The sequence below is a fragment of the Giraffa tippelskirchi genome, chromosome 2 (assembly GCF_054371585.1).
Source record: "Giraffa tippelskirchi isolate mGirTip1 chromosome 2, T2T-mGirTip1v1.2.pri, whole genome shotgun sequence".
In the NCBI taxonomy this organism is placed as follows: domain Eukaryota; kingdom Metazoa; phylum Chordata; class Mammalia; order Artiodactyla; family Giraffidae; genus Giraffa; species Giraffa tippelskirchi.
In genome coordinates, this window is record NC_137276.1 from 188427345 (window position 1) to 188450843 (window position 23499).

The following is a 23499-nucleotide window of genomic DNA, read 5'->3' on the forward strand; positions in this document are numbered from 1 at the left end:
TCTGCCACAATGGACTAGTCAGACACCTCAAGTCTTTATAGCCCTGATTTCCATGTTATCTCACCTCTGCAAGCCCTCCAAAAATTCAGGGCCCCATTCACCAAGGAAAAAAAATACACGAGTAGATTCACAATACTCAATCACTCTAGCAGTCAAGAAAGCTCATGAAGGAAGCTTGGCTCTTGAAATTCATCATGAGTAAGCCAGAAAGAAAAACACCAATACAGTATACTAATGCACATATATGGAATTTGAAAGATGGTAACGATGACCCTATATGTGAGACAGAATAAGAGACACAGATGCATAGAACAGTCTTATGGACTCTGAGGGAGAAGGTGAGGGTGGGACGATCTGAGAAAATAGCATTGAAACATGTATATTATCATATGTGAAACAGAACACCATTCCAGGTTCGATGTATGAGACAAATGCTCATGGCTGGGGCATTGGGATGACCCAGAGGGATGGGATGGGGAGGGCGATGGGAGGGGGGTTCAGGATAGGGAACACATGTAAACCCATGGCTGATTCATATCAATGTATGGCAAAAACCACTACAATATTGTAAAGTAATTAGCCCCCAACTAAAATAAATAAATTAATAATAAAAAAAGAAATTCATCACGAGTTTGGCTTTCTGGAACATTTGTAATCTGATAATGCTGCTGCTGCTAAGTCGCTTCAGTCGTGTCCGACTCTGTGCGACCCCATAGACGGCAGCCCACCAGGCTCTGCTGTCCCTGGGATTCTCCAGGCAAGAACACTGGAGTGGGTTGCCATTTCCTTCTCCAGTGCATGAAAGTGAAAAGTGAAAGTGAAGCCGCTCAGTCGTGTCCGACTCTTAGCGACCCCATGGACTGCAGCCATCAGGCTCCTCCGTCCATGGGATTTTCCAGGCAAGAGTACTGGAGTGGGGTGCCAAATCTGATAATGGCACACCTTTAATTCAAAAGCTATTCAACAATGGCCTGATAGTCAAGGTATATGATCAACCTTCTACACTCATTACCATCAAAAAGCATCTGATATTGTTGACCACTGACATGGCTTCCTCAAAAATCTACTAAAAAGAAAAAAAAAAAAAGACTTCCAGGGAGGAAGATGGAGTAGATAGAATTTTCCCTGTTTCTCTTGCTTGTACAAGCACAAACCCTGACTTTACATATAAACAAATATAAAAAAGACTTCGAAGGGTTGAAAGAAGAAGGCAGAGAGGCTTAGAATCTAGGGACCAAAGGAATGCCATGATCCTGAGTTCCTTGATCCAGACTCGGAGCCCAGCAAAAGGCTGCTGTCTTCTGTATTTAGCCAAAGAACCAGGAAGGAGGAGCCTAGAAAGACAAGATAAGTTTAGACAATAATGGCTATGCTCTAGCCAAACACCCCAGACAAAACTGTGGCTTCCCCCACATCCACATCAGCAAAGGCCAACTGGGTCCTAGACTTCCACCTTTAGCAGGCTATAATAAGGTAAAAACTAAGGGCTAGTTCTTTGAAAAGATCAATATAATGAACAACTGTAGCATGACTGACAAAAAAAGTAAAGAGAGAAGACATCAATTATCAATGTCAGGAACAAAACTGGGGATCTCACCATAGACCTTGCAGACATCAGAAAGAAATAAGGAAACATTCCCAACAACTCTACACACATAAAATTTGACTTAATTAAAATGAACCAGATCCTTGAAAAACACAAATTCCCACAACTCACTCAATATGAAATAATTTGAATAGCTCTGTAACTAATTAAGAAAATTGAATTCACATTCAAATACTCCCAAAGAAGAAATCAGGCCCAGAAGTTTTCACTGAAAAGCTCTACCAAATGTTTAAGGAAGAATTAACACCAAATCTACATAATGTCTTTAAGAAAATAGGAAAGAACCCTTTCCAACTGACTTTGGAAAGACAGAATTTCTCTGATGCAAAGCCAAAGAAACAAAGCATAAAAAAAGAAAACAACAGACCAATCAATACCCCTAATGAATATAGATGCAAAAATATTAGCAAATAAAACTAAGCAATATATAAAAATTATTATACACCATTAGCAAGTTGGATTTTTTCCCCAGGGATGCAGGGCTTATCTAATTGAAAATCAGCCAATATGATCCATGACATTCATAGACTAAAGAAAAATTACACAAATGTATCAGTTGATGTGTGGATCACAACAAACTGTGAAAAATTCTTGAAGAGATGGGAATACCAGACCACCTGACCTGCCTCTTCAGAAATCTGTATGCAGGTCAGGAAGCAACAGTTAGAACTGGACGTGGAACAATGGACTAGTTCCAAATTGAGAAAGGAGTATGTAAAGGCTGTATGTTGTCACCTATAACCTATATGCAGAGTAACCTATATGCAGAGTACATCATGAGAAATGCCAGGCTGGATGAAGCACAAGCTGAAATCAAGATTGTGGGGGAAATATCAATAACCTCAGATATGCAGATGACACCACCCTTATGGCAGAAAGGGAAGAAGAACTAAAGAGCCTCTTGATGAAAATGAAAGAGGAGAGTGAAAAGCTGGCTTAAAACTCAACATTCAGAAAACTAAGATCATGGCATTGGGTCCCATCACTTCATGGCAAATAGATGGGGAAACAATGCAAACAGTGGCGGACTTTATTTTCTTGGGCTCCAAAATCACTGCAAATGGTGACTGCAGCCATGAAATTAAAAGACACCTATTCCTTGGAGGAAAAGCTATGACCAACCTGGACAGCATATTAAAAAGCAGAGACATTACTTTGTCAGCAAAAGTTCATGTAGTCAAAGCTTTGGTTTTTCCAGTAGTCATGTATGAATGTGAGAGTTGGACCATAAAGAAAGCTAGCTGCTGCTACTGCTGCTGCTAAGTCACTTCAGTCGTGGCCGATTCTGTACGACCCCATAGACGGCAGCCCACGAGGCTCCCTCGTCCCTGGGATTCTCCAGGCAAGAATACTGGAGTGGGTTGCCATTTCCTTCTCCAATGCATGAAGTGAAAAGTGAAAGTGAAGTCGCTCAGTCGTGTCTGACCCTTAGTGACCCCCTGGACAGCAGCCCACCAGGCTCCTCCGTCCATGGGATTTTCCAGGCAAGAGTACCGGAGTGGGTTGCTAGTGCCTTCTCCGAAAGAAAGCTAAGCACTGAAAAATTGATGCTTTTGAACTGTGGTGTTGGAGAAGACTCTTGAGAGTCCCTTGGACTGCAAGGAGATTCAACCAGTCCATCCTAAAGGAAATCAGTCCTGAATATTCATTGGAAGGACTGATGCTGAAACTGAAACTCCAATAATTTGGCCACCTGATGCGAAGAACTGATTCATTGGAAAAGACCCTGATGCTGGGAAAGGTTGAGGGCAGGAGGAGAAGGGGACAACAGAGGATGAGATGGTTGGATGGCATCACCGACTCAATGGACATGAGTTTGAGTAAACTCTGGGAGTTGGTGATGGACAGGGAGGCCTGGCAAGCTGCAGTCCATGGGGTTACAAAGAGTCAGACATGACTGAGTAACTGAGCTGAACTGATCAGTCGATGTAGAATAAGCACATTCAACAAAATTCAGCATCAAAAAAATGCTCAGAAAAATAGAAAAGAAGAGGAGAACGTGCACAAGAACACATACAAAAAACTCATAGCTAACATTATACTTGGCTTCCCAGGTGGCTCTGTGGTAAAGAATCTACCTGTAATGCAGGAGATGTGAGTTCAATCCCTGGGTCGGGAAGATCCCCTGGAAAAGGAAATGGCAACCCACTCCAGTATTCTTTCTTGCCTGGAAAAATCCGATGGACAGAAGAGCATGGTGGGCTACAGTCCATGTAGTCTCAAAGAGTCAGCCACAACTGAGTACACACAACATTATACTTAATGTGGAAAACCAGATGCTTTTCTTACATAGTTGGTGATTCTATTTATATAACAACCTTGAAATGACAAAATTATGGAAATGGAAAACAGAATAATGATTGCCTGGGGTTAAGGAGGTGGTGGGGTGGAAGGGAAATGAGTGTGACTATAAATGGGCAAAGTAGAAGATCCTTGTGATGTTGGAAGAGTTTTGTAGTTTGACTATATGCATGGCCTGTTGTTGGGATATTGTACTATAATCGTGCAAAATGTTACAATTGGAGGAAACTGGGTAAAGAGTACATGAAATCTTTGGAATTCCCTGGTGGTCCAGTAGCTAAGCTTCTGCGCTTCCAATACAGAGAGCCCGGGTTCGATCCTTGGTCAGGGAACTGGATCCCATATGCCGAAACTAAAGATCCCGCATGCTGGAAAAAACAAACAAACAAAAAAAGATCCCACATGCTGTAACTAAGACCAAGAGCAGCCAAATGAATGAACTTAAAAAAAAAAAAAAAAAGAATACTTGAGGTCTCTCTGTATTATTTCTTTCAGCAGTATATACATCTATAATTATCTCAAAATAAAAATTTTAACTAAAAAAAAGATTTCTGACTATCTCCCTCACATCCTCCTGGTTTACACAACTTATTAAGCAGTCTGGTCACCGAATACAGCTCTGTCCAGAGAGGATCTCCTATCAGCCACTTACTTTCAGGGTAATGTTCTGGATGAAAGAAGTGGAGGGTTACACAGAAATTTTCTGAAAATTTGGAATTCTGGGTTGACTATTCTTGGGCATGATGTTACATCCTTTTTCTTCACAGCACCACTAGGCCAGATAGACTGGTATACCTTCAAGGTGACATCCTGGCCCAAAGAGGACCTAGAGGATTCAAACCTAATTCCAGTTCAGCCACCTGCATTCTCATGCTGGATGACATGGTCCTAGGTCATAAGAATAATGGATGTTTGACTGTGTACACTGCCCATTGAGTTCTCCTCTAATAGCCCATGCATGCCCAGGGACATTAAGAATCTCTGTAAGTTTTAGAAAAACTGGGCTTGTCCCTCTTGCACCCTACTCACTAGATAAAAGATGTGGGTGTGAATAGGATATGATTAGAAAAGTTCAGTTCAGTCGCTCAGTTGTGTCCGACTCTTTGCAACCCCATGAATCGCAGCACGCCAGGCCTCCCTGTCCATCACCAACTCCCAGAGTTCACCCAAACCCATGTCCATCAAGTCAATGATGCCATCCAACCATTTCATCCTCTGTCATCTCCTTCTCCTCCTGCCCCCAATCCTTCCCAGCATTAGGGTCTTTTCCAATGAGTCAACTCTTCGCATGAGGTGGCCAAAGTATTGGAGTTTCAGCTTCAGCATCAGTCCTTCCAATGAACACTCAGGACTGATCTCCTTTAGGATGGACTGGTTGGATCTCCTTGCAGTCCAAGGGACTCTCAAGAGTCTTCTCCAACACCACAGTTCAAAAACATCAATTCTTCGGTGCTCAGCTTTCTTCACCGTCCAACTCTCACATCCATACATGACCACTGGAAAAACCATAGCCTTGACTAGACGGACCTTTGTTGGCAAAGTAATGTCTTTGCTTTTAAATATGCTATCTAGATTGGTCATAACCTTCCTTCCAAGGAGTAAGCATCTTTTAATTTCATGGCTGCAATTACCATCAGCAGTGATTTTGGAGCCCAAAAAAATAAAGTCTGACACTATTTGCACTGTTTCCCCATCTATTTCCCATGAAGTGATGGGACCAGATGCCATGATCTTAGTTTTCTGAATGTTGAGCTTTAAGCCAACTTTTTCACTCTCCTCTTTCACTTTCATCAAGAGGCTCTTTAGTTCTTCTTCACTTTCTGCCATAAGGGTGATGTCATCTGCATATCTGAGGTTATTGACATTTCTCCTGCCAATCTTGATTCCAGCTTGTGTTTCTTCCAGCCCAGCGTTTCTCATGATATACTCTGCATATAAGTTAAATAAGCAGGGTAACAATATACAGCCTTGACGTACTCCTCATTCATTTTTCACAATTGCCCTGGAGACTTTTTCCCTGAGGAAAAGGCATAGATGAAACCATCCCAAACTACTGTGATCATCTTACGTGACACTGTGGGTCTGTCATTCCCTGCCAGACAGGTCTGACCACAATCTGATACCCATTCTCCTTAACCTTACCAAAAAGTCTCCTGGAAACAGCAAGAGATGACTCCAATTCCAATATTTCCCCCACAGAACACCTGTCAATACCTCTGAATGTTCCCTTCACTCTTATTCTCAGTCATTCATGGGATGGAAAAGCTGCCACTCAGCAAGTGGCATGAACAAACAGGACAGATTGGACGGACTACTCTCAGGTAGTCTTCTCAAAAAAGGATTAGCCTGAACCCTAAGGCTTGCCAATTAGCCAAGAAGCCACACTGGAAGCACTGTCGATCTCTGCTCCTCCACCCTCCTCTGGACAGTTCCAAGAGTTGGCAGCAACCCTGGTCCAAGGACACTGCATGTATCCCCAACATTGTACTTCTTGAAGTAGAAGCCAGGCATTAACTTGCCTCTATTTCCAAAACACAGTGACTTGCATCTTAGGAATGTACATAAGAGATCTACAAGTGCTTAACCAAACATCACCATGTTCCTCATAGACTACATACATCTCTCAAAAACAAGACTACCTTTGTTACTTGGAGAAATTTCCTCTAGGGATAAGTGACTCATTAATTTTTCCCCTACAATGGGAGTTACTCAATTAAAAAAGATGGTGCAAGATTTACCCTTTTACTTTAGATGAAATGATGATTGACTCCACTTGATCCTCAGTCATTCAAGTAAGCTTCAAATCAGTGGTCAGGAATACAGACGGCCAATAGACACATGAAAAGATGCTCAACATCACTTATTATTAGAGGAACACAAATCAAAACTAGAAAGAGATAACACCTTGTATAGGTCGGAATGTTCATCACAAAAAGTCTAGAAATAATAAATGCTGGAGATGGTGTGGAGAAAAGGCAACTCTTTTTACACTACCTGTGGGAATGTGAATTTGTGCAGCCACTATGGAAAACAAGGAAATTCCCTACAGGTTTAGTGGTTAGGATTTGGGCTTTCACTGCTGGGGTCCAGGTTTGATCTCTGGTTGGGGAACTACAATCCCATAAGCTACAAGGGGCAGCCAAAACAACAAACCAAAAAAAAAAACAAAAGAACTAAACAAATAGAAAACAGTATCAGTTCAGTTCAGTCGCTCAGTCGTGTCTGACATTTTGCAACCCCAGGGACTGAAGCATGCTAGGCTTCCCTGTCCATAACCAACTCCGAAAACTTGCTCAAACTCATGTTCATCGAGTCAGTGATGGCTCCAACCATCACATCCTCTGTCGTCCCCTTCTCCACCTGCTTTCAATCTTGCCCAGCATCAGGGTCTTTTCCAATGAGACAGTTCTTCGCATCAGGTGACCAAAGTATTGGAGCTTCAGCTTCAGCATCAGTCCTTCCAGTGAATATTCAGGACCGATTTCCTTGAGGACTGACTGGTTTGATCTCCTTGCAGTCCAAGGGACTCTCAAGAGTCTTCTACAACACCACAGCTCAGAAGCAAAAATTCTTCGGCACTCAGCTTTCTTCATGGTCCAACTCTCACATCCATACATGACCACTGGAAAAACAAAAGCTTTGACTAGATGGACCCTTGTTGGCAAAGTACTGTCTCTGCATTTTAATATGATGTCTAGGTTAGTCATAGCTTTTCTTCCAATGAGCAAGTGTCTTCTAATTCCATGGCTGCAGTCACCATCTGCAGTGATTTTGGAGCCCAAGAAAATAAAGTCCGCCACTGTTGCCATTGTTTCCCCATCTACTTGCCATGAAGTGATGGGACTGAACGCCATGATCTTAGTTTTCTGAATGTTGAGCTTTAAGCCAGCTTTTCACTCTCCTCTTTCACTTTCACCAAGAGGCTCTTTAGTTCTTCTTCCCTTTCTGCCATAAGGGTGATGTCATCTGCATATCTGAGGTTATTGATATTTCCCCCACAATCTTGATTTCAGCTTGTGCTTCATCCAGCCTGGCATTTCTCATGATGTACTCTGCATATAAGTTAAGTAAGCAGGGTGACAACATACAGCCTTTACATATTCCTTTCTCAATTTGGAACGAGTCCATTGTTCCATGTCCAGTTCTAACTGTTGCTTCTTGACCTGCATACAAGTTTCTCTGGAGGCAGGTAAGTGGTCTGGTAGTTCCATCTCTTGAAGAATTTTCCACAGTTTGTTGTAATCCACACAGTCAAAGGCTTTAGCATAGTCAATTTGAAGCAGTGAAAGTGGCTCAGTCATGTCTGACTGTTTGCAACCCCGTGGACTATGCAGTCCATGGAATTCTCCAGGCAATAATACTGGAGTGGGTATCCATTCCCTTCTCCAGGAGATCTTCCCAACCCAGGGATCGAACCCAGGTCTCCCACATTGCAGGTGGATTCTTTACCATCTGAGCCAACAGGGAAGCATTGAAGCAGAAGTAGATGTTTTTCTGGAATTCTCTTGTTTTTTCTATGATCCAACAGATGTTGGCAGTTTTATCTCTGTTTCTTCAGCCTTTTCTAAATTCAGCTTGAACATCTGGAAGTTTTCGGTTCTCATAATGTTGAAGCCTGGCTTGGAGAATTTTGAGCATTACTTTCCTAAGTGTGTGGCATGACTGCAATTGTGTGGTAGTTTGAATGTTCTTTGGCATTACCTTTCTTTGAGATTGAAATGAAAACTGACCTTTTCCAGTCCTGTGGCCACTGCTCAGTTTTCCAAATTTGCTGGCTTATTGAGTGCAGCACTTTCACAGCATCATCTTTTAGGATTTGCAATAGCTCAGCTGGAATTCCATCACTTCCATTAGCTTTGTTTGTAGCGACACTTCTTAAGGCCCACTTGACTTCACATTCCAGGATGTCTGGCTGTAGGTAAATGATCACACTATCATGGTTATCTGGGTCATGAAGATCTTTTTTGTATCATTATTCTGTGTATTTCTGTGTATTCTTACCACTTCTTCTTAATATTTTCTGTTTCTGTTAGATCCATACCGTTTCTGTCCTTTATTTGCCCATCTTTGCATGAAATTTCCCTTGGTATCTCTAATTTTCTTGAAAAGATCTCCAGTCTTTCCCATTCTATTGTTTTCCTCTATTTCTTTGCATTGATCACTGAGGAAGGCTTTCTTATCTCTCCTTGCTATTCTTTGGAACTCTGCATTCAGATGGGTATATCTTTCCTTTTCTCCTTTGCCTTTTCTTCTCTTCTTTTCCCATTTGTAAGGCCTCTTCAGACAACCATTTTTCCTTTTTACATTTCTTTTTCTTGAGGATGGTCTTGATCACTGCCTCCTGTACAATGCTATGAACCTCCACCCATAGTTCTTCAGGCACTCTATCAGATCTATTTCTTTGAATCTATTTGTCACTTCCACTTTGTAATCATAAGGGATTTAATTTAGGTCATACCTAAATGGTCTGATGGTTTTCCCTCCTTTCTTAAGTCTGAATTTTGCAGTAAGGAGCTTATGAGCTGAGCTACAGTCAGCTCTTGGTCTTGTTTTTGCTGACTGTATAGAGCTTCTCCATCTTCAACTGCAGAGAATGTAATCCATCTGATTTCAGTATTGACCATCTGGTGATGTCCATGTGTAGAGTCTTCTCTTATGTTGTTGGAAGAGGGTGTTCGCTATGACCAGTGTGTTCTCTTGGAAAAACTCTGTTAGCCTTTGCCCTGTTTCATTTTGTACTCCAAGACCAAACTTCCCTGTTACTCTAGGTATCTCTTGACTTCCTACTTTGCATTCCAGTCCCCTATGATGAAAAGGATATTTTCTTCTGATGTTAGTTCTAGAATGTCTTGTAGGTCTTCATAGAACTGTTCAATAAGAACCCAGCAGAGCCATAAATAAGTAAATAATGATAGTGATAGTATTAGTTTCTCAATTGTGTCCAACTCTTTGTGATCCCATGGACTGTAGCCCACCACGCTCCTCTGTCCATGGAATTCTGTAGGCAAAAACACTGGACTGGGTAGCCATGCTCTTCTCCAGGGGATTCTCCCAACCCAGGAATTGTACCTGGGTCTCCTGCATCACAGGCAGATTCTTTACCGTCTCAGCCACCAGGGAAGACAAAAAATAAATAAATAAATATAAATATATATATATATATCATATATATATGAGTGTACAGGTGGGACATTGACCTTAGAAGTGGAGTGGCTTTATGTACATGTTCTGAGATGTCACCCCATGTGTAAGCTAACTAGTTAGTTGGCCACAGTGCTGTGAATAATGACAAAGACTTAAGACTCTTAGGTCAAAGACAAAGGACAGTTTATTACTCACAGTAATAATGGCAGCCACATATTATTAATAGCATTTGAGCTGGTTCCCAGAACCCCAAATTCTGCAGGATGACAGCTAGTTGATGTCTGAACATGCAGTGGGTTCCTGAGCTTAGAAAATCCCAATTTTTTTTTTTTTTTTTTAGAAAATCCCAATATTTTATCAGGAGTTATAAGAAAACTTTTCCCATCTGTACCATGGAAGAAGATATTATCTTTATTATTGAACAGAATGCACTCTACTCTGGAAGGAGACATTATATATATTTTCTGAAGTTGTTTCCTCTATGAACATTCAGATTGTCTGGGACATCTCGTCATAAAACATGAAGAAACCTGAGACATACCTGGAGAATTGCCTCCCCAAAGAATCTGTTCCTTGTTTCAATGCCATCTTCACTTAGAGCATATTTTCTCAAGAGTGTGCCACTCCATCAACTAGTCTATATAAAATGACTAATAGGGGCTGGGACCAAGTCCATTCAGTTTATCTTGGCATCTCACTAAGGCTGAAATTGGACAGGACTCCAAGCAGCAAGACAAGCTAACCTGCAGTACTGACCTCAGATTCTCCAGCCTCCCACACAGTGTCCTGGATTCAACCAGCTAAACAACTCCCTTAAACTATCAAGGTCTGCCTTCAAAAATCAAGTGAATTTCTCTAAGTTTCTGTGTTGACCTTTACACTGGGTATAAGGCATCACTCTACATTCTGCAGGAAGTATGTTTGATTGTACAGACTCTGCCTTGGCCTGTAAGGAGACAGTCTTTCATCCCTAACAATCCTGATCACTGACTTTTTCTTATTCATATTTCTCCATTTTTAAAAATTTTATTGAAGCATAGTTGATTTTCAGTGAATATATTTTTTCCATTCCATGTCCACAGGATATTAAATAGGACCTTGTTGTTCTTTTCATCCTATGTATAATAGTTTACAACTCCTAATCCCAAACTCCCTATCCTTCTCTCTCCCAGCTCTCCTCCCCATGTCAGCAACCACAAAGTCTGTTCTCTATATCTGTGAGTCTCTTTTTTGTTTCATAGCTATGTTCATTTGTATCATATTTTACATTCCACATATAAGTGACATCATATGGTATTTGTCTCTCCCCTTCTGACTTACTTCACTTAGTATGATAATCTCTAGGTCCATCTGTGCATGTGTGCTAAGTCACTTCAGTCATGTCTGACTTTGTGAGACCTGATGGATTGCAGCCTGCCAGGCTCCTCTGTCCATGGGATTCTCTAGGCAAGGATACTGGAGTGGGTTGCCAAGCCCTCCTTCAGAGGATCTTTCAGACCCAGGGATCCAACCCACATCTCTTAGATCTCCTGCATTTGGCAGGCAGGTTCTTTACCACTAGCCCCACCTATGTAGCTGCAAATGACATTATTATTTTTAATGGTTGAGTAATAGTCTGTTGTAAATATGTACCACATCTTTATCCATTCATCTGTTGATGGGCTTTTAAGTTGTTTCCATGTCTTAGACATTGTAAATAGTGCTGGTCTGAACATAAGGAGGCCTGTACCTTTTCAAATTATAGTTTTGTCTGGATATATGTTTAGGAATGCAATTGCTGGATCATGTAGTAGCTCTATTTTTGTTTTTTTGAGGATGTCCATACCTTTTTCTTTTCATATTATTCATGGGGTTCTCAAGGCAAGAATACCGAAGTGGTTTGCCATTCCCTTCTCCAGTGGACCACGTTTTTTCAGAACTCTCCATCATGACCCATCTGTCTTGGGTGGCCCTTCATGGCATAGCTCATAGTTTCATTGAGTTAGACAAGCCTGTGATCCATGTGATCAGTTTGGTTAGTTTTCTGTGATTGTGGTTTTCACTCTGTCTGCCCTCTGATGGATAAGGCTAAGAGGCTGGTGGAAGTTTCCTAATGGAAGGGACTGGCTGTGGGGAATCTGAGTCTGCTCTGATGGGTGGGGCCATGCTCAGTAAATCTTTAATCCAATTTTCTGCTTATGGGTGTGGCTGTGTTCCCTCCCTGTAGTTTAGCCTCAGGTGGTAATGGCGACCTCTTTCAAAGGACTTATGCTAGCATGTCCCGAAGCTCCCAGGACTGTTGAGGTCAGTGCTTCTGACCCCAGGGCAGGCCACTGTCAACCCACGCCTCTGGCAGAAACTCCTAGAGACTCACAGGCAAATCTGGCTCAGTCTCTTGTGGGGTCACTGCTCCTTTCTCCTGGGTCCTGGTGCACACAAGGTTTTGTTTGTGCCCTCCAAGAGTCTGTTTCCCCAGTCCTGTGGAAGTTCTGTGATCATATCCCATTGGGCTTCAAAGTAAAATTCCCTGGGAGTTCTCAGTTCCTTTTGCCAGACCCCCAGGTTGAGGAATCTGTTGTGGGCCTTAGAATTTCGCAACAGTGTGAGAACTTCTTTGATGACAGTGCTACATTCAATATGCCAGTATATTTGGAAAACTCAGCAGTGGCCACAGGACTGGAAAATGTCAGTTTCATTCCAATCCCAAAGAAAGGTAATGCCAAAGAATGTTCAAACTATTGCACAATTGCACTCATCTCACACACTAGTAAAGTAATGCTCAAAATTCTCCAAGCTAGGCTTCAACAGTCCGTGAACTGAGAACTTACAGATGTTCAAGCTGGATTTAGAAATGGCAGAGGAACCAGAGATCAAACTACCAACATCTGTTGGATCATAGAAAAAGCAAGAGAATTCCAGAAAAACATTTACTTCTGCTTCATTGACTACACTAAAGCCTTTGACTGTGTGGATCACAACTGTGAACTGTCTGAACTGGGTCTTCATTGCTACACATGGGCTTTCTGTAGTTGCAACAAGCAGGGGCTACTCTTTAGTTGTGGTGTGCAGGCTTCTCATTGTGGTGGCTTCCCTCTTGCTGTGGAGCACAGGCTCCAGGGTGTGTTGTCTCAGTAGTTGTGGCACATGGGCTTAGCTGCCCCTTGTCATGTGGAATCTTCCCATCCCAGACCAGGGATCAAACCCATGTCCTCTGCTTTTTAACCACTGGACCACCAAGGAAGTCCTGCACTCTCATATACTTAAAGCTTATCATTGCTTTTCAGGAGTCAAGCATTAAAGTAGCATCTCCTACTATCAACTCCAGCCTACAGTAGATGACCACCACTTCTCAAAGACCCACCCTCTTACTAGTGCAATTCTTATTACCTTAGTGAATAGAGTATCCTCTGGCTCCTCTTGGATAACATGATCAAGGGTTGTGTTCTCTGATCTCATTTAATAAATCCACTTTAATATCTCTGATCCCTTCTGCAGTGCTCTGCCAAGGCAGTTCTGGTATTTCCATCTCTTTTGTTATAAATCTTTATCATGTCCTGGCTTTAAGGAGTCATTCCAGTGGCTACTAAGACAGACTCCATGTATCCTTTCCAGGTCATTCAATTTTGAGTCACAGGAGTTCCCATGTAAATAAACTTTCCCTAACGAGTACCCCCATGTACTCCAAAGCTCACACATATTCTCCTGGTTCCTGATGGTTAATATAGCTGGGTCTTGCAACTCTTTGGGGAGGCAGGGTATTTCATCTTGGTGACAGAAGCATATTTCTCTCCTAAGCTGTTTGTGTATAAGCAGTGAGGTATAGTTGTGCAAATCCTCAGAAGGCTGAACATCACTCTGTGAAGCAGCTACCTCAGGAAGTCTTTCATAGTTTTGGGCAAATAGAGATGATTTTACTCTAACAAAGAAAAGGCAACTGTTTCTTCCAACTCCAAGAGTTTAGTGAAATCTGGGAGGTCCAGGTTCTGGGAACTATCTACCCAAATACTTCCACTGGAGGTCTGAGTCCCATTTCTTGGTCAAGGCTCTGACTTTAGCATAGGAGACACGTCAAGACTACTTTGCAGCTCTGCAGTTTTCAATCAAATGTTGGGTTTGATTTTTATCACCATCTCCTGACCCCTGCAAGTGATGAAGATCTCTATAAACACTGCCCTTGAGGCCCCCTAGTTTTCATAGCTTGGATTGAATTTCTTCTTGGCTGAACTGAGCCTGTCACTCTTTATAAGGTTTTTGAGGCAATTAACAAAAGTCATCTTTTCTCCTAATACTGTTCAAGTTCTGACCCTATTGCATATTCCACTGCTTCCTCTTCCACTTATACCTCATTCTGATGCATAAAAGAGGAGACTCTAAGTATCATGATGTGACAGTGTGGCCAGAGAACCTGCCCTTTTTCCACAGCAATGGAATCCTTGCTGTCATCTCAACAGTAAGTGATCTGATTTTAGAGCTTCATCCCAACTATTGGTTTTTCACTGTTTCCAGTAACATGTCTTTAGTTTGTGTCCCTCTCCACCCAACCAGGACAAAAAAATTTGAGCCTGGGTAAGAACTCAAATGTAGGTAGTTCACTCAGTGGACAGAATGTGTGTGTGCAGGTGTGTAAAATATCACTATTATATGTGGCAATATTTTATATTATAATATATGGTAATATTTAATCAAAGTTCATTTCCTAATGTTGATGATTATACCATGGTTATATAGAGGTATGTCATAATTTTTATATACACACTGAATTACTGAAGGGTAATCGGGCATCATGTCTGCAACTTACCCTCAAATGGATTCAAAATAATACCAATATGTAAATTACCTATAGATTTAGAGAGAAATTTATGCCTACATACACATACATATCTATTTACATATATTTAAAGCCTCCAGTTTCAACCCAACAAAACAGGGCTTATTCAATGGCCTCTCCTCCATTTTTCTATATTTATACCTCTTTTCTCAACAGTGGAAATTTGACTCCCATTAACCTCAATATATTTACTGCTGACTCAGTTCCCCTGAATGTAACCAATCTTCCAGTTGCACCAAACTGAATTCTTAGCTCGAAAACATGTTTACACACACACACACACACATCGCTACACATCCTTATACATGCATGCGAAACAGCTACAATGGGTCTAACCTTCAGCCCCAAGGAAGGGAAAAAGGAAGGAGAGGGAGGAAGAAAAAAGAAAATAAGGAAAGAGGAGGGGGCTTCCTTGGTGGTCCAGTAGTTGAGACTTCACCTTCCAACTCAGGGGCTACAGGTTCAATCCCTGGTTGAGGAGCTAAGATTTCACATACCTTGTGGCCTAAAAACCAAAACACAAAGCAGAAGTAATACCGTAACAAATTCAATAAAGATTTTAAAAAGGGTTCACATCAAAAAAAAAAAAACTTTAAAAAAAGAAAAAGGAGAGAGGACAAAGAGAAAAGAAAGAAAAAAGGCTAGCTAGTGGTTTTTTGGCTAAATTATTTATCCATAATGGAACACGGGAAAGAAGGATGAAAGAAAGAGAGGGAGAAAGGGAACAAGGGAGGAAAGAAGATTATGATGTACTATATACATTCTTGAAGGATTTAAGGCATCTTCCAAAAATAAATACAAAAAATGCATAGAAAGACTGGGGAAAAAATTACCAAAATATTAATCACATTTATGTCTAGGTAGCTGTGTTTGGGGTGATTTTTTTATCTGCTTCTTGTCTTTCAATGTTTCAACAATCAACATGTTATATATTACACTTAAAATAATTATATTTTAAAATAAAATAGTAGAATAGGTCAATGGAACAGAATAGAAATTAGAGAAATAGATTCACACGTATGTTTAACTGATGCTTGGCAAAGGTGCAAGAAAATTCAATGGACAAAACGAAGGGTAGAGTTTTCAACAAAATGTTGGAACAATTGTTTGCTCCAACTGAAATATGTGCCAAATTTTTTTTAACTCACCTCTGTCTATACTTCACAACATATACAAATGTTAACTCAAAATTGATCATAAATCTAAATGTAAAACTTAAAATTGTAAAATGTCTAGAATACACAGGAGAAAATCTTTTGTGACACTTGGTTCGGTAAAAATTTCTCAAATACTCCAAAATCACAATCTATAAAATAAAAACTAGTTTTAAAGCTGGACTTCAAAATTAAGAACTTCTGCTCTTTGAAAAACATATTAACAGAATGAAAAGACAATATACTGGGAAAGAACACTTGCAAATCACATATATGATAAGGACTTTTGTCTGGAATATATATGGATATCCTAAAGGAGATCAGTCCTAGGTGTTCATTGGAAGGACTGATGTTGAAGCTGAAACTCCAATACTTTGGCCACCTCATGCGAAGAGTTGACTCATTGGAAAAGACCTTAATGCTGGGACGGATTGGGGGCAGGAGGAGAAGGGGATGACAGAGGATGAGATGGTTGGATGGCATCACTGACTCGATGGACAAGGGTTTGGGTAAACTCCGGGAGTTGGTGATGGACAGGGAGGCCTGGCGTGCTGCAGTCCTTGGGGTCTCAAAGAGTCGTACACGACTGAGCAACTGAACTGAACTGAAAACAGGAAACAACCCAATTGTCCATCAAGGTGAACGATTAAACAGACTGTGGTACATCTATGTAATGAAATACTACTCAGCAATAATTAACACAGATGAACCCAAAATAATTGCACAGAGTGCAAGAAATCAGACCAAAAAAAATCATTCTGTATGATTTCATTAGTACTTGTGTTTAGAAAACATGAGTTAATCTATAGTGACAGAAAGTAGAATAGAGGTTGTCTGGGATAGGGTGAGGTTACGGGAAGGAGAAAAGTGGGGTTCTTACAAAGGGGCATGAATGTATACATATGTCAAAATTTATCTAACTGGTAAATTTATGTTATGAATACTTAACAATAATAAAGTGAAAAACATATCAAATTCTACACTTTAAATATGAGCACTTTATGGGCAACTGTATGCTTTAAATAGTTTACTAAACACCAATTATATCTTAATTAAGCTGTTTTACAATGGTGTTTTTAAATGAAACAAAGCTGTAAGAAAATCATCATGCAAAAATATTTTATCCCACAATTATTATTTCTTAAGGATAGGTTCCTATAAGGAAATTTACTAGGTCAGACAGTAATAATAGTTTGATCATTCTTGTGACACGCTTTCAAGAAAAACTGAACAATTTTTTACTTTTAATATGGTATCTTGCTCTCCCCAAACTCTGAGAATTAATTTTTCTTAATATTTGCAATTCTGAGTTTTAAATGGCTTCTTCTTTTCATTTACATGTCGACTACTATGGATGCCAAAATTTAAACAGAGAATTTGCAACCTAGAGAGGTTTAAGTGAAGGCATTTAGGGTGACTCAGTCTCTGAGGAATGACAGATGACACAGAAAGTTCACCTGAGGAACCCCATGGGTTGGACCATGGGGCAGAGAAAGGCATGAGTGCTCTCTTCAAGGAACTGTAGCTGTATCCTTCAGGAGAGGGACGAGACCTATGCTGCAAGGGAACAGAGGGAAAGAAAAAGACCAAGTTTCTTGTGGATGGAACTCTGTCAACAGGAAGACTGTAGCTCAGGATGAGAAAGGACCTTTTTTGCAGGAGAGAGGTGCCAGACTAAAAAGAACATCAACCATGAGAACTTTAACACAATGAAACTGGCTGCCTTTCCAGCCCTGACAAACATCAAGAAAAGACTAGCGTAAGAAGATGTGGTAAGTGCACATACAATGGAATATTAGTCATAAAAAAGAAATATTGCCACTTGCAGCAACATGAACATGACCTAGAGAATATAATGCTTAGTGAAACATCAGACTGAAAAAGACAAAAGCCCGGCGTGCTGCAGTCCACAGGGTCGCAAAGGGTCAGACGCGACTGAGTGGCTGAACTGAACTGATATGATATCACTGATGTGTGGAATCAAAAAATAACAAAAGAATATATATATACAAAACAGAAGCAGACTCATAGACACAGAAAATAAACTTATGGTTACCAAAGAAGGGGGTGGAGGAACAAAGTAGGGGTATGGGATTAATAGATACAAACGATTGTACATCAAATAGATAAGCAACAGGGATTTACTGCATAGCACCAGGAGCTGCATTCACTGTCTTGTAATAACATATAATGGAAAAGAATCTGAAAAAAATACTGATCACTATGCTGTATATTTGAAACTAACACAACATTGTGTATCAACTATACATGAAAGGAAGGAAGAATAAAGAAAAAGGAAAGTAAGGAGGAGGCAAGTAGAAGGAGGGAAGGAAGGAGAGGAGGGAGGGAGGCAGGGAGGCTGGAAGGCACCTTGAAGACTCATTGCAGAGGGAATTCTTGCCTCAAGTAGGAATTTGGATGAGACAGTCTTGAATCAGATGACCTTCACCCCGCCCCTTGTTTTACTGAGATATATTTACATACATCACTGAGTTCCAGGCATACAGCATAAAGTGAAGTCGCTCAGTCATGACCGACTCTTTGAGACCCCATGGACTGTAGCCTATCAGGCTCCTCCATCCATGGGATTTTCCAGGCATGAGTACTGGAGTAGGTTGCCATTTCCTTCTCCAGAAGATCTTCCAGACCCAGGATCTGAACCTAGGTCTCCCACATTGTAGGCAGACACTTTACCATCTGAGCCACCAGGGAAGTCCAGCATAAAGTTTGACTTAAATATATTGTGAAATGATTACCCACAATAAGATTAGTTAACATCCATCATCTCATATAGATCCAATCAAAAGAAATGGGGAAAAAACAGGGGTCAGGGGGAGAAAGTTCTCCTTATGATGAAAGCTTTAGGATTTACCCTTAATAGCTATCATATATAACATACAGCAGTGACCCTTATAGTTGTATGTCATGTTGTATATTACATCCCTAGAAATTATTTATCAGATGAGCTTTCAGTTCAGTTCAGTTCAGTCACTCAGTAATGTATGACTCTTTGCAACACCATGGGCTGCAGCATGCCAGGCCTCCCTGGCCATCACCAGTTTCCAGAGTTTACTCTAACTCATGTTCATTGAGTCAGTGATGTCATCCAGCCATCTCATCCTCTGTCATCCCCTCTCTCACCCTCAATTTTCCCAGCATCAGTGTCTTTTCCAATGAGTCAGTTCTTCACATCAAGTGGCCAAAGCATTGGAGTTTCAGCTTCAACATCAGTCCTTCCAATGAACACCCAGGACTGATCTCCTTTAGGATGGACTGGTTGGATCTCCTTGCAGTCCAAAGGGACTCTCAAGAGTCTTCTCCAACACCACACTTCAAAAGCGTCAATTCTTCAGCACTCAGCTTTCTTTATAGTCCAGCTGTCACATACATACATGACTATTGGAAAAGCCATAGCTTTGACTAGATGGACCTTTGTTGACAAAATAATGTCTCTGCTTTTTAATATGCGATCTAGTTTGGTCATAACTTTTCTTCCAAGGAGCAAGTGCCTTTTAATTTCATGGCTCCAATCACCATCTGCAGTGATTTTGGAGCCCCAAAAAATAGTCAGCCACTGTTTCCACTGATTCCCCATCTATTTGCCATGAATTGATGGGACCAGATGCCATGATCTTAGTTTTCTGAATGTTGAGCTTTAAGCCAACTTTTTCACTCTCCTCTTTCGCTTTCATCAAGAGGCTCTTTAGTTCTTCTTCACTTTCTGCCATAAGGGTGGTGTCATCTCATGTCTGAGGTTATTGATATTTCTCCTGGAAATCTTGATGCCAGCTTGTGCTTCATCCAGCCTGGCATTTCGCATGATGTACTCTACATGTAAGTTAAATAAGCATGGTGATAATATACAGTCTTGACGTACTCCTTTCTCTATTTGGAACCAGTCTGTTGTTCCATGTCCAGTTCTAACTGTTGCTTCCCGATCTGCATACAGATTTCTCAGGAGGCAGGTCAGGTTGTCTAGTATTTCCATCTTTTTAAGGGTTTTCCAGTTTGTTGCGGTCCACACAGTCAAAGGCTTTGGCATAGTCAATAAAGCAGAAATAGATGTTTTTCGGGAACTCTCTTGCTTTTTTGATGATCCAACAGATGTTGGCAATTTGATCTCTGGTTCCTCTGCCTTTTCTAAAACCAGCTTGAACATCTGGAAGCTCATGTTTCACGTACTGTTGAAGCCTGACTTGGAGAATTTTGAGCATTACTTTACTAGTGTGTGAGATGAGTGCAATTGTGTGGTAGTTTGAGCATTCTTTGGCATTGCCTTTCTTTGGGATTGGAACGAAAACTGACCTTTTCCAGTCCTGTGGCCACTGCTGAGTTTTCCAAATTTGCTGGCATATTGAGTGCAACACTTTTACAGCATCATCTTTTAGGTTTTGAAAGAGCTCAACTGGAATTCCATCACCTCTACTAGCTTTGTTTGTAGTGATGTTTCCTAAGGCCCACTTGACTTCACATTCCAGGATGCCTGGCTCCAGGTGATTGATCATACCATTGTGATTTTCTGGGTTGTGAAGATCTTTTTTGTACAGTTCTTCTGTGTATTGTTGCCACCTCTTCTTTATATCTTCTGCTTCTGTTAGGTCCATATCACTTCTGTCCTTTATTGTGCCTATCTTTGCATGAAATGTTCCCTTGATATCTCTAATTTTCTTGAAGAGATCTCTAGTCTTTCCCATTCTATTGTTTCCCTCTATTTCTTTGCGTTGATCCTTGAGGAAGGCTTTCTTATCTCTCCTTGCTCTTAGAAGTCCTCATATTTTGTTTTTCTCATTCCTCTTTCTTAACATTTTTTTTTCCTCCTGTTCCTGCACTTGCCAGGAAGTGGTGACACCATTATCATATTATGTTTACAAATTGAGAGGTGAAAAAAAATAGCCACTTGTTTATAAGAATGTAATGAAAAACCTTTAAACACACAATAGCTAGTCACAGGTGATAGATGTACTTCAGAGACAAGAAAAGAGAGTCTTGGGAAAGTACTTGGTTGGCTCCTTGCTCAGGTTAAAATAGTTTGTGACCAGTACCTTATTGCTACACTTTAATGAATGGCTAACCGGGGCCCATTGCAAATGGAAAATCTAAAAAAAGAGATATAATAATCATTATGAAGATTTCATTCATTTACATTTATCCCTCCACCAAAACACTTGAAGGTGATTTACACAATAGCAATGAAATCATCTGCTGTAAAGAAAGATGTATAGGACACAGAACACTGAGAATGGAGGAGAAGAGAGGGAAGGAGGCAAGAAGAGTTTGAAATAATATCTACGTCACCAAAGTTTGAAAACCAGCTACATGGGGTGTTTCATGCGATGCTAAAAAGTTTTGATTTAATTCTATATGTAATGAGCTTGCTTAGGTCTTCAAGCTAGAGAGAGACACAATCTTATTTTAAAATCAGTTATCTCTGAGGAAGTGATGCATAGATTTTTGTCTACTATTTATCTTCCTCACTGGAATGTGAACTCCTGGAAGACAGAGGTATTTATCTGTATTTCTGCTCACTGTAGTACCCCTGGGCTTCCCTTGTGGCTCAGCTGGTAAAGAAACCGCCTGCAATGTGGGAGACCTAAGTTCGATCCCTGGGTTGGGAAGATCCCCTGGAGAAGGAAAAGGCTACCCACTCCAGTATTCTAGTAGTACCCCTAACACAGAACAGGAAGTCAAAAATCTCTGTGTTGACTGAACAAGCAAATCCTGGAAATCAGTAAAAAACAACAACAACAACAACAACAACAAAGGGAATGACTCAGAGATCATGAGTCAAGGAGTGGTTCTGCTTTGCTCTGGGGTACAAATCACTTAAGAATTGCTGCGTACACACCCATGCACAAGCTGGGGAGAAGAAGCTGGCTAAAATCAAGGCATTTCACAGTTTGCTATTGCTTTTTGGTTTGCTTGCTTTTTAATTGAGACGTAAGTCAAGGCTGTATATTGTCACCCTGCTTATTTAACTTATGTGCATCATGAGAAACGCTGGGCTAGAGGAAGCACAAGCTGGAATCAAGATTGCTAGGAGAAATATCAATAACCTCAGATATGCAGATGACACCACCCTTATAGCAGAAAGTGAAGAAGAACTAGAGAGCTTCTTGATGAAAGTGAAAGAGGACAGAGAGAAAGTTGGCTTAAAGCTCAACATTCAGAAAACTAAGATCATGGCATCCAGTCCCATCACTTTGTGGCAAATAGATGAGGAAACAGTGGAAACGGTGGCTGACTTTATTTTTTGGGGCTCCAAAATCACTGCAGATGGTGATTGGAGCCATGGAATTAAAAGACGCTTACTCCTTGGAAGGAAAGCTATGACCAACCTAGAGAGCATATTAAAAAGCAGAGACATTACTTTGCCAACAAAGGTCTGTCTAGTCAAGGCTATGGTTTTTCCAGTAGTCATGTATGGATGTGAGAGTTGGACTATAAAGAAAGCTGAGCGCTGAAGAATTGATGCTTTTGAACTGTGGTGTTGGAGAAGACTCTTGAGAGTCCCTTGGACTGCAAGGAGATCCAACCAGTCCATCCTAAAGGAGATCAGTCCTGGGTGTTCATTGGAAGGACTGATGTTGAAACTGAAACTCCAATACTTTGGCCACCTGAGGCGAAGAGCTAACTCATTTGAAGAGACTCTGATGCTGGGGAAGATTGAGGGCAGGAGGAGAAGAGGACAACAGAGGATGAGATGGTTGGATGGCATCACCGACTCAATGAACATGGGTTTGGGTGGACTCCGGGAGTTGGTGATGGACAGGGAGGCTTGGCGTGCTGCGGTTCATGGGATCACAAAGAGTCGGACATGACTGAGCAACTGAACTGAACTGAATTGACCTATAGCATTATATTCATTTCAGGTGCACAATATAATGATTCCTGAGTGCTGTTGCTTAGTCACTCAGTCATGTCCAACTCTTTGCGACCCATGGACTGCAGCCCACCAGGCTCCTCTGTCCATGGGGATTCTCTAGGCAAGAATGTTGGAGTCGATGGCCATGCCCTCTTCCAGGGGATCTTCCTGACCAGGGATCGAACCCAGGTCTCCCACATTGCAGGCGAATTCTTTACCATCTGAGCCACCAGGGAAGCTCATGGTGATTCCCATCTGTATACACTGCAAAATGATCACTACAATGTCCAATTAATGTATATCCATGGTGGATTCATGTCAATGTATGGCAAAACAAATACAATATTGTAAAGTTAAAAAATAGATAAATAAACTAATTAAAAAAAATCCACTGTTACAAAATTCTTTCCTTGTGATGACAACTTTTAAGATCTACTCTCTTAGCAACTTTTATTTAAACAATATAGCATTGTTAACTGTAGTCACTATGCTGCACATTATATCCCCAGGACTTATTTATTTTATAGCCGGAAGTTGGTACTTTTTGACTATCTTCACCCATTTCAAGCACTGCCTACCCATACCCTCTCGCCACCTCAGGCAACCACCACTCTGTTCTCTTTTT